The sequence below is a fragment of the Scomber japonicus genome, chromosome 12 (assembly GCF_027409825.1).
Source record: "Scomber japonicus isolate fScoJap1 chromosome 12, fScoJap1.pri, whole genome shotgun sequence".
Taxonomy (NCBI): domain Eukaryota; kingdom Metazoa; phylum Chordata; class Actinopteri; order Scombriformes; family Scombridae; genus Scomber; species Scomber japonicus.
Genome location: NC_070589.1, coordinates 16,617,169 through 16,629,699, shown reverse-complemented (window position 1 = coordinate 16,629,699; position 12,531 = coordinate 16,617,169). Strand labels below are relative to the sequence as shown.

The following is a 12,531-nucleotide window of genomic DNA, read 5'->3' as shown; positions in this document are numbered from 1 at the left end:
CGTTTACATGGCTAATTATTGGCCATATATACACTCAAACTGGTTTCTACATGTTTTAACATGCAAGTATTTGTACTGAAGCTGCACAGATTCCCTACATAATATGTACAGTAATAGGTAATGCCAGTTCTGGTTGAAGACATGGTAAGGGACAGGGACTAAATCAGATTACTAATCAACTGAATGTAAACATGAGTTATCCCATTTTTGTTGTGGACAACATAATATCTGATTTACTGCTTCATCTATCACAGTAATCTGTATGCATGATGTAAAGACTTGTTGCAAAGAAGATAAGGAAGGTGACAAGTTGGGGTGTTGCATTACAAACATTTTGAAATAATTTAATTAATTAACTTGTTTCTATGAAGTTTTCCATAATTTTAACTCTAAAATGTTTTAAATTCAACTTAAACCCCATTTCTCCTCAACTGTCATTGGTCAGTCTTTGAAAAATAATCTCTGTTTGTGAGTAACTTTGTAAATTTGCACATTTTCAATTCAGATGCATGGGATAAAAGAGAGTATTCTTAAAGGGAAAAAAGCAAGTGATCCAGGCAAAAAAATAAAAAGATGTTAGCACTCTGAAAAAGGTGCTAAATGGACATGCACATTGTGGAAATCCTTTAGAGAGAATAAGTATCTCGTTCTCAATTTTTCTGCATCTTTCTCAAATGATTTAGATAAAAGGGTAATCAGTTAAAAATTGGTTTCCGTTGGGCAGATGGGATTAAGGTGGAGTGTGGAGCGGAAGGCGACAAGGGTGAGAGATGAAAGGTGAGAGGTGAGGGTAAGATAAATGTGGTGCTGGTGGAGGGGGAGTAGGGGTAACAGGATCAGGAAAGAGGGATTAGGAGAAACTGGAGCAAGAGAGGGTAAGAAATCAATTGTGTGTGAACAGGACCAAAAAAAAGCACAAAAAAACAGCCCCTTCAACATTCAGCTGGGTGTGCGTGTGGAGCAGAACACTCACATGTGACTCTGGGGGAGAGTCTGGGGGCAGGGGTGTTGGGGCGTTACGGGGTCAGTGGGGTGGCAGTGGCTGCAGTGACAGAGGCTGTGGGTGCTGTCAAGCATGGAGAAACAGGGCAGGTTGGTGTGGTTGTAAGGGCTTCGGGGAGAGGGGGATAAAGAGGGGGCCAAGTGAGCAGTAAGAGGGGTGTGGGGGATAAATGCTGATGGACAGGAAAAGGCATAGGGGAGTGAGAGTCCAAAGATAAGAAGGATATTTTGGAGAAAAAGCCATCTGTGCTGAGGTTGTAGCAGGTGCAGAGGAATGGGTGGGGAAAGAATAGATCTCACCCTGACATGTTTGTTTGTATTTACACTCACTTGTGTTTCCACATGTGGGCTTGTGTGTGCTCAGGAATAAATTCAAGTGCCCGTGTGTGCTTTTGCATATCTGCACCTGTGAATGTGAGTGTGTGCAAATGCAGGTGCCCTTAGAGGAGAGGTGTATTTGGATGTGCCCGGCCTAGTTCCCTGCTGTGTCCTGTGCTTCACTGAAACTCTTGTGGGCTTCAACTGGACAGGTGTCAGTATATACCCAGCAATTCTGAAGGAGCACATATAGATCCATAACGGCCATCTCACCATCTGCTGACCAGGCTCAATACACCTCAATTATTCATAAACTGATAGACAGACAGGCAGTGGCTCAGTGGGCATAAGGGAACATGGGAGGGGAAAGTAAAGTGAAGAAAGTGAAAAGGACGAAAAAAAGAAGGGGAAAGGGGTTGATTAAATGTAGATAATAAGTCAGAGAGAGATAGAGAGGAAAAGAGATGGAGGGTGAGTGGGAGGGAATGAGACAGAGCGACAGAGGGATGGGGGTGAACTCTGAACCTAGAGAGCCAGTGCTGAAATGGAATGAGAGGAGAAAACGACAGTGAGTCATGATGGCTGTGCTTCAGCGGTCAGGTGAGAAGAGTGCCTTCATTACATGCATGCAGACACACACACATGAAAACTGGTGAAAACCAAGCACAAAATGTATACATTTTCACATTCACACATCTAACTCCTTATAAATTCTTCAGCAATGAGTTACAGTTAAAAATGAATTGAATGTATGTGCACGCTCATTCAAATATATACACACCAGACGTTGTCATACCATCATTTTTGCCTCCATGGTTATTTAGTGTGTGTAGCCAGACAGATGAATTTGCTCGGAGCTCAGACACAGACATCTACACTCAGCATGAAGACTAGAATGGTAAGACAACAATTCACTTAGAATACAACACATCCATGGCTTTCTGCATGTGTGTGTGTTTGTGTGTGTTTATGTTTGTGTGTCTGTTTGGATGCCTGTTTTAGTTTATTGTCTTTAGAACCACTCCCTTATCGTATTTTAGTTCTAAACATTTGTTTTAAAAGGAAGGAGTTCATTTAAATTCCAAAACTTGCACAGGTACATGCTCACGGTGTAGTTACAATGTAAGTACATTGTTAAACACAATCAGGATGTAGATAAATTAGGGTGGTGTCATATTGTGTGCTACATCTTGTGTGAAACACAATCAGGATGTACAGTAGTTACAGGATAAATTAGGCTTGTTTCATATTGTGTGCCACATCTTTCTTCACCCCCCCCCCCCCCCCCCCGAAAATGAAATAACATGTGGCTACCTCAATTATTGATTTCCTTCCTGTGAATTTCTGCTCTATATTCCACATGTACGAATTCTCTTGGATGTATTAGGAACCAAGGACATTTTTTTTGTCGAAGAATAAATAAAAGAACAAAGTGATAGAACTAGGGCAAAAAAAAAGAAATCTTTAATTTCATATGAATTTGGAGGAGTGCGAAGGAGTGCGAAGGAGTGCGAAGGAGTGGCTGGAGGCTTGTTGTTGTGTGTATGGGAATGTGTAGTACCAACAGTACATGTTATTTCAGCAGTCCTAACAGACCTGGCCGTAATAGCAGTACATCTTCCCATTCTTTACCTCCATTCTTTTACCCACACTGTTTCTGAACCTTTTTTTCTACCTTTCTTTTCTCCAGTTTGTCCGTCTCAGATCTCTGACTCACTTTTTCCTCTATCTTCACCTAACCAACCACCCCACCTCCCCCCTCTGTGTCTTTGTCCCTGCAGGATAGGGTTGTCAGGTGTCATGCTTTGTAGGATTTTTATGCATGCACATTCACACATACACAGACAAGCAGGGGCCCCTTTGCAACCAAAAGCTCTGATACCCTGCCATCCTCCGGTCCCCGGCTGACACGCTCTTTGTCATCTGTCCCTAAATGGTTTCGCCTTGGGCCATAAGGGGCCAGGGGGCCTGCAGGGTGACAGCATTCACTCTTTTTCTCTCCCCTTGCATTTCTCTTACTCCCTATACCTCTTGTCATCACATTCCAATTCTGTTCATCATTTTTGTACCTCCCATCCACTCTCAATTATTTAAGCTCTTACTGTTTACATTCTGCCCACTCCTTCTGTGGATCATTCTGTGGAGTCTCTTTGCTCTTCTTCTTTCACTTTTTGAGCATTTTCTTTTCTTTACTTTTACAGACCTTGGCCCTGGGTCCATCTCCAATTTAAATATCAATACACAGTGACAGTGAATCATTTAGTCTTCCTCCACAATAGATCCAAAAGGTTGTAGAGGCTGTCAAATTTCAACACAACACGTGGCTTGAGCCTTTGGTTGCAGCCACTGACCTGTGCGCTGCTGCTGGCCCGAGGCCCCCACAACTGCCTGCGTCTTCCCCTCTCAGTCTACTACTGGCCGCAATAACTGGCCCCTATATCACATCACGGCCTGGAAATTCCGAGCCTCACTGCCCCAGGCGAAATAATTCAAGCACCAAGGTAACCCTGATCAGATCTGCCACTTACACTGCCGCAATCCCCTTCTCTGTCTCGCTCTTCAACACTGAATCTTGGAAGTTCCATGGTAAGGGACATCAGAGCAAAAGGTGCCCACAAGCACTGCTCTCCTGGAGGCCATGTTATGGATGTATGTTATGTCCTGGAATATCATCTGGACTGCTCCAGCCTGGTCATTTATGCAGGATTTAATGATGTTATCCAACTTCCTCATTACTCAAAAACATTTATTTTCACTGTTATGCCGATTGTATGCAGATACCTCCCCTAGCGCCTAATAATAACAACAAACTAATAACCTCAACAAGTGGGCAATGACTTCAAGAAATCAAATCCTGGATAGCTAAACATTTTCTCCAGCTCATTGAGAATAAAAATCAAAAAGCTTATTACTCAGAAAGTTATTTAATTTAGACCACAGCATTTGACCCCATTGTTTCTTCTCATCTTGGCCCATTGCCCCCCCCCCCCCTGTTGAATCACATGCAAACAATCTGTTTGTTTCAGAATTTCTTTAAAATAAGTTTTACAAACAACCTGGAGAAAGTCATAAATGCCTTCATATCCAAGTCATATCATCAAGTCATCACATTTTGGTATCTTTGGTCTTTCTTATCCCTTCTCCAAGCAGTTCAAAATGCATCAGCAACACTTTTGACAAGGTCAAAAAAGAATGAGCTTATTACCCCCAGTGTTGCTTCCTTACAGCAGCAGCCTGTTAACTACATAATTACTTTTAAAATCCTGCTGTTTGCTTACAAGGTGTTAAATGTTTTTTCCCCCTCTTAAATTACAGACTTCCTGTCCACATATCACACTGTCAGAGAACTGAGATCGTCTGACCAAAAACTTCTTCCTGTCCCGAGTATCAGGACAAAGTGTTTTGGAGACAGGCCATTCTTTATTGCTGCCCCAAAACTATGAAATTGTCTTCCTCTCACCATCTGATTCTCCCCGACTATTGAGATATTTAAGAGTTATCTTTACACATTTCTATATTTTTAGATTTTAACTGTGCTAAATTAAACTAGCTGAGGTATTCCTCCTGAGGTCTCTGTAGGTTATTGTTGCCACTATGTCTTGCCATTGTCTTTTATTATCATTTTCATTTATCATCACTTAGATTTTTTTCTTCTTCTCATCTATTGTGCTTGTTTCCTCCCTTTGTTTTTTGTTTTCCTCTATGCGTGCTGTAAAACACTTTGGAACAGCTGTGTTGTGTGCAAAGTGCCAAAAAAGTTGAGTGGAGTTGAGTTCTCAGCATTTCAACATGATTACATTAACCTTGTTATTGACCTTTAAATACCAGTTGACTTAATGAATGTCTCCCAACCTTTCAAATACCTTTCAAATCTAATTAGGATAATTGTATAAAGATTTTAAACAAGAACATATTTAAAAGGACTTTTTTTTATCTACAACGTCAAACAGCCTTGTAACTGCTCCACAACCCTGCCAATCTCTGTGGATAATGTTTGTATTAATAATTAGGCCTACATTTTTAAAAATCTTGTATAGGAACAATGAGGCTAAATTGCGCTCCTTGGGGAGAGTAAAATCGATTCATGTTAACTCTCAGCCTGCCATCCTCAGCGTACACAGTAAAAGACTCCATTTAGTAACTACAGTATCTGTGTTTACCAGCTACATCTTAAGCCCAGCAGATCGGTTACTGCTTCAAAGAAACTAGCACATAATTGAAAATGCGAGTGCTAATAATGACATTACAAAAGTTGGATGAAAGAGGGGGAGAGTGAGGCGCCTGGGTAGATTGTTCACTTGAATGGCGCAGCATGAGGCCACATTATGTGCATCACTTACATGATCTAAGAAAAATGGCATATCAAAAGCATTTGAGAGCATGTAATGCGACCAAATTGTAAATAATATCTCAGCGCGGCACATTTCTCTCACAGTACAAACTCATATTCAGCACCAAAAAAACAAACATGTTGAAAAAGGCTGGCAAAGTTTGTACATCCAGTAACATCAACATAAACTTGCTTGCTTAACACCACGGTTCAGTAAACCTATTGATCAGAGCATGCGTGGTCAGGGAGCAGATCTTCAATGAGTCTCATTCTGACTCGGACAGACAGACGGACAGTGTTCTATTTGAGCTCAGTCAAACTGTGCGACTGTAATTATAGAGTGGCTGGGATCTGGCAGGACTGGGAGTGTTTCAGACATCACCATTTCCTCCCCATCCATCACATTCAGTCAGGCGGAACTAGGCCTCAGATGCCCCACAAAATAATCATTCCCATGCAACTGGCCTGACAGCAGCTCTCATTCAATAACACAGCTGATCAGAAATGATAATAGCAATCATGCCACTGCATATTTTAGTGGCTGCAGTCTGGTAGTGTGTGAGTGTGTGTGCAAGGTGGGAGATGAGGCGTAGCTTTCAAAATATGTAAATTTACAAGAGACGATAGGCATGTTTCTCAAGGCTTGTAAGGCAATGTGAGCAAATGAAGCTGCAGTTAATGTTACCAAAGCAAACCAACTGTTGCTGTATATGACCTGTCCACTCTATGGACTTCAAGGAACCAGAACCTAAGGTTGAAATGCAAATGTCCTCATTAAGTCAGACAGGCTGAAACAGCCTTTGGAAAGAAAAAAATTATCTGGCTTGTGATTACTGACGGCGGTGAGCTTTGCAAAATGAGAAGAGCATCTTTCAGCAAGGGCATAAAGAGTTCAATCCCTATTTCAGTTTTTCATGTCCAGCTATAATCCACTGTCCTTCTGAGACCTTGGCCTTTACAAATCAGTCAGTGTGAATTTCACCTGCATGTGTGCTATTCCTTTTCCTTTTTGTCTTTCTTTTATCAAAAGCCAGCTTTTTAAATGCTGATTTATTCATGCCTAATTATTAAAAAATGGATTCCATGAAGGTATACTTTCCCTGCCTCTTTGCAGTGTTGTGTTGTCATGAATAACAAATAGGCTCATTATTGAAATGTCCATCCTAATCCTGTAGTATGAAAAGCAATCTCCTGTTTGCCTCTACCCACGTTTTAGCCCTGCTATGATAGATGAACAGACAACTCTTAGGTAGAAAGTGCTCACAAATGTGCCAGCCATTCCTCTTGGGGTTACAGATGTAAACACAACACACTAGCTATACTGTTGATGGAAACCATATATAAACACAATATGGTCTCAGAATCCTTTTGGGAACAAATAAAAAATGAAGCAGCCACTACTATCCCTTTTGAAGGGTGAGCTCAAAGTTGAATGATTGAACTGAAAAGGGCGCAGAAATGTTGTAAACTGCATCAGCAGAGCACAGGTCGGGACAAAGGTGAGGGGAACATGGTGGCAGTAAAGCAGTTCCATTTGGCCATTGCTGTCTAATAATTAATACATTTCTTGCCTTGGGTCCTGCTATAAAAGCCCATCATCAGCCTGAGTAATGGAAGTTTTGATGGCCGTTCAAGAAACAGTTGTCAGACACTCATCTACTATTTGCAGTGGCATTTTGTAGACCTTTCTAGGCTGAGAAGCTTTGAATGTGGAAATGCTCTGAGCTGTTCATCACCCATCTGTGTGCAGTATGTCTGAGCATGTAGCTGTATTAACTGGCGCTGATGGATTTGAAAAGCTGCTTGTGAGTGTGACTCCGCAGAGGATCAGACTGGAGGTTAAAGATCAGCCCGACGAATGCTTCTGTACGCAAGTCTCCTCTGACTGTGAATTGACTGAGGTTGAATGTTGAGCTAAAAGCAGTCAAGACACATTTTTATGTATGTGCAGTCTCAACCAATCCTATTGCTGCCAAGTGTTTTGGCTGGTTTGCATGATTTAGGGTACTTACAGTACATCAGGACAGAAGTTGAGTTCCTCATATTTTATTCCTGCATTTCATTTTGTAGCGAGCATTGGCCCCTTTCCACCAAATAGTCCCAAGAAAAATGACCAACAGAAACCAAACTCAGGAAAGGTCCTTTTTTGCAAACTTTTGTTTTTCTATAGCCTCTGAAGATAGATGAATCATACCGATAGCAGAAAAGACCAGCTTTATTAGAGACACAGTCTCTGTATGTGTCAATACAACGATATAAAATCATTGTTGTTCTTTATTTACTTTTGTGTAACTGCTAATGCACATCCTCATTCTGATGACTATATATATTATTGATATTATTGATAACGTAGCTACTAACAGTACCTACTGCTGATTATTCTATGAATGAGTCCTTTACAACAGTTGTGGAAGCTTTGAAGACTGACCAATCAGCAATATTCAGGCTCTGCCTTGGTAGGTCCTTGGCTATCAAAAGCCCTGTTTCCACCTCAAGAACTTCAGGGTCATTTTTATGGGGCCATGGCCGTTGATGTGTCTCCATAGCAGGAACCTCCCCCGGATATGGCGTCAACAGAAAGCGCCAAAATAAGCAGTATTTTTAAAACCCAGCAGAAGAAGAACTGTAGTAGAAAGGGTCCTCACTGCTGGAAAGAAGTTCATAGCGCCCAACGCCATGTACACGAACACACAAACCAGAAACGCGGTAACCACCTCAGCTCCTTCCATGTTTACCTCCTTGTTGTTGTTTCTTTGTTATGCTTTCGGCGTGTCGCCTCGGTGACGTCATGGTCAGAGTTTGGTGGGTCCTATCCGGGTCCGACTCTGCTATGGAGACACAATGGCCTCGAGGACCAGGTGAGAGGACGTTCCTGTAAAGGTCCCACTTACTAAATTTTACCAGGAACTTCCTTAGTGGAAAAGAGCTAAAAGTACAAACCCCAGGACAGGAACCATTGGGGACAGGGGAAACACCTAAGGAATGATATGAAGTTCACATTTGTTCAGTCACACAGCAAATTACATTCCTGAGCTCCTAAAAAATGTGCCTGGACAACTGAAAGAAATCTTGCAGTGGAAAAGAGCTATGAATAGGACTTTTTATATAATTATGAGACTAGAAATATTCTCTCTAGCTTTTGCTGTATCAGTATCAATCTTGACTGAAATCGTGCAGTATGTGTATAGTCGATCTTGTCCTTTTCCCACCATCCCTGCTCCAAATGACTCATTAGTCCAGCCCATTTCTCCTGTTATTATCCACAGGTGTTACATCCATGCTCTGATAGCTTAGTCATCTCAGCCCTGTGAGTGTGGCTCTGCTTGTCCCCAGCTCACTGTTGGGTGTTGTAGGCCTCTATAAAGCAAGACTATAGCCATCTGAGCTGCTCTTTGTTATTTTAGCCTTTGAAGGTAATGGCAGGAGATCAATGTGATGAATGGCCTTTATGAGGGCAGAGTATCGATGGCTTGATGGCAGCGAGCTGAGGCTGTGGGAAGGGGAACATCAGCCTGAATATATTACCACCACCACCACCCCCCGCCCCATCTATTTTCTCTCCACTCTGTATTTTTCTTTTACCTATCACTCTGTCTCTTCCTTTTCCCCGCCCTCTCCTCTCCAGCTCAGCTAGCTGTGACTGGTCATTAACACACACGTTAAGCGCTCTGTGAATCCATAGCTCCTTCATCTCCTCGCTACTGCCCATAAAACAGACCAGCCATAATGACACACACAATAGCCATACTTGACAGTCAGGGGCAAAGGAAGAGTGTCTTCTGTATTACTAGCACAAGCAAAGCTATCAGAGTGGATAGCCAATGGGTACATTTGCTTGGCGTAAAAATGAGGGTTATGTAAAAAGGCTTTTAATATTTGTCTGGTGTTACATCAGCAACAAAGGTCAAGTTCAATTGGTAATGAGAAAATATATTGATGAAAAAAATGATTCCAGTAAAACCAATTGAGAAAGCATTGACTTAATATTGACATTAAAGCTATACTCTCCAAAGGGATGTGGATCATTCTTATACACCACACATTCAAACCATGATTACGGTGTCATCAAGACATAAGATGGTCCATGGTTTCTTTACTACCACAAAGAAAGCATTATCTCTTGTCACATGAACCTATGAGAAATACAAAAAAAGAGTTAGGACCATAAAGATAATCACACTGCTATCTCTCCTTTGCACCTTGTTCAACTTCAGCCAATATGAATGATACATGCCAGCAACATACATCTGTGCTTAGGTCCATAATGCATGGACTAAATATACACAGCGCAGGACTAACAGTATTATTTTATGTACAAATCCTTGAAGAGGAAATGGATGCAAGGACGAGGGAATTCCATTATCGGTAAGGTGACTGGTGATGATGCTCTCTCTTTTCTCTCTTCTCTGCCAAGGTCAGAGAGATGTCATGGAGTAGTACAGGAGATAGATTTGATTTAAATGATGTAAAAGGTCTGGGAAAGAGCAAAGAAATAGAACGAGGAAACCAAACTACAGTACTGATGTGATTTTGATGTATGTACTGCTAACGTAGATAGTGTCCTTGCTTCTTAAATGCCTGTGTCTCATGCATTTCAGGGTTGTAAGAGCAGATCAGGTGATGCAGATGCTTAAAAATGGATACCAGTATTACTGCTCAGAGTAATCAAACATTTTAGACCTACAGAAGCAGAAATGTAGCGTGTAGCCACAAGCTCTTCAGCAGCAAAACATCAGCCAGCAAATCAATATGTGGTCAGTAAACCATCAAATTATAAACAGCACATTCTCTGAACGCACACACACACACAAACACACAGACATAAACGACAGATGAATACAAAGTGCCGAAAGGACAAGAGGAAACTGGGTTGTAAAGTTTGATGTCTGCTTAGTAACTGATGCACCTGCAATAGTATTGTTCGTCTATGTCACAATGGTGTCACAAAATATATATTAAAGAGGAAATACAAAAAAATGTAGTTCATTATTATATGAACCAATGAATATCTGGACAGATTTCAGATGGGCATTATCGCAGATGCCTCAGGCTCCTCTCTGGCGTGAAAGATGGTGGTCATTTGGCTAGACGAAGGGCGGTGAGGACCCCCTCCTAGACTGGAGCAGAGGAGCCTAGGGCTGGCTGTATTAATGAACAGGCAGTGCTGAAAGGGACAGGTTCCTGTAATGCTGATGAATGGTCATTACAGAGCAGAGACGAGAGAAGAGAGCAGAAGGGGAAGAGAGGAGAGGGGGAGAAGAGTATAGAGCAGAGTGGGCACAGAGGGAGCAGCAGTGAAAAAAGGCTTTAATTTGCACCTCAGATTTCTGTAAACTCGTTTATCATGTCAGCAGTGTCACTGTTCTCCACGTGTCCCTTCCTTCTCCTTGCCCTCACCCAACCCAAACCTTCTTGTTTTTTCTCTAGACACTTTCATATATTCCTTGCCCTAAATATTCCAATCATCTACATTATTCTTGTGTGTTTTTTTAATGATAAATACAGTGGCTCACTTACAAACCTATATCTTATCTCTGTCTCATTTCATGGGCTTATCTAACTAGATTTCTGAACCCTTTCCATTATTTGACCCGTTTTTGGGGTTATGTGAGGAGCGTTGATGTCTTCTACTCTCCATTAGGCCTGATTGAGCAGCTGGGGCTTTAAAGGTCAGAAGAAGGAGGAAGCACCAGGAGATCTATGCACACAAGAAACATGAACTGACTGGAGGCCCACTCACTCCACTATAGACCTCATTAACTCCTCCTCGCCTACTGCTGTTTGGATCATTGGTGGTGGGAAATTTAGAGAAATAAATCTGTGAACGAAGATGCTTGCTTCAGTAGGAGTAAAAAGAATGGTGTTATTATAGACAGACAGTAGAAATGATCTAAGAAGAGACATTTCAAAACAGTTTCAATTCGCCCTCTCTACTCCAGAATATATTAATTTCAAGTCAGAGGGCTTTTATGTGACTGTCTCAATGCACACAGCCTTTAAGTTACTACTGTATGCCAAACACATGCCTTCTAAAAATAGCTTTACAAAGACATTGCATTTAGAATAACAGACTGTAGACTGTCTCTGACATTTTGAGTTTGAACAGCTTTTAGGCAGTTGGACAGTTAATTCAAAAATGTTTTACCTGAAAGCAAGCTTCTGGGCAAGCGTCTTTTTATTTTAGTGAAGTTTCCTCCCAGTTTTTAGTGATTTCAACTAAATGTAAATGCCACATTTTCATCATGATTTGGTGTACTGGGTTAATACCCCAAGGGGTCTCTGATGCTCATCCAACATACTTTCTGGGTCACACCTGCAAGAAAAGGCATGTGGTGCATTTCAGCTCAGTCTGCATGCAAATGTCTTTCCATTAGACCGGCTCTTGGCTGCCATGTAGTAGACTCCGTCTGTCTAATTGTAATTCAGTAGTGCATAATCTTGAATTTGTTACACACCATATTTTATAATTCGTCAGCTGAGTGCCCAGCCACGCTCGGCATGGATGGCAAATAGCAGCACATCCAAAGTAATTACTGGGTTTGTGCTTATACAGTGGCAGCACACATACTACAGATTTTGAGCATATTTAGAGAACAAGATGGAAAAGTGGTGTTTTTGCTGTTGCTGCACTTAAGAAATTGTTTATGATTCAGAAAAGCAGGGCATTTGTGTATTCTCAGCGGATGAAGCTACCACTTGGCTGGCTGATTCTTTCCTGTTAATCCGGGAAGTAGGCTCAAATGTAGTGCCTGAGGGAGATTACTGATATGTGTACAAATTATCTGGAACTCAGCCAATGTTAGCATGCTGTATCGAAAAATTAAAAAGCACCACAGCCTTATTACCAACTATTATTAATCAACCATGTGCACTCTTCCCTC

At 41.6% G+C, this 12,531-nt stretch overlaps 2 protein-coding genes across 2 annotated transcripts in view; one reads left to right on the top strand and one right to left on the bottom strand.

Moving 5' to 3' along the window:
- The window catches only part of LOC128369061 (cystatin-B-like), a 302,893-nt gene that overhangs the window by 6,670 nt on the left and 283,692 nt on the right, over nucleotides 1-12,531 (bottom strand). The gene's annotated exons all lie outside the window — the stretch shown is intronic.
- Nucleotides 1-12,531, top strand: part of LOC128369051 (ephrin type-B receptor 1-B) — a 156,991-nt gene that overhangs the window by 57,289 nt on the left and 87,171 nt on the right. The gene's annotated exons all lie outside the window — the stretch shown is intronic.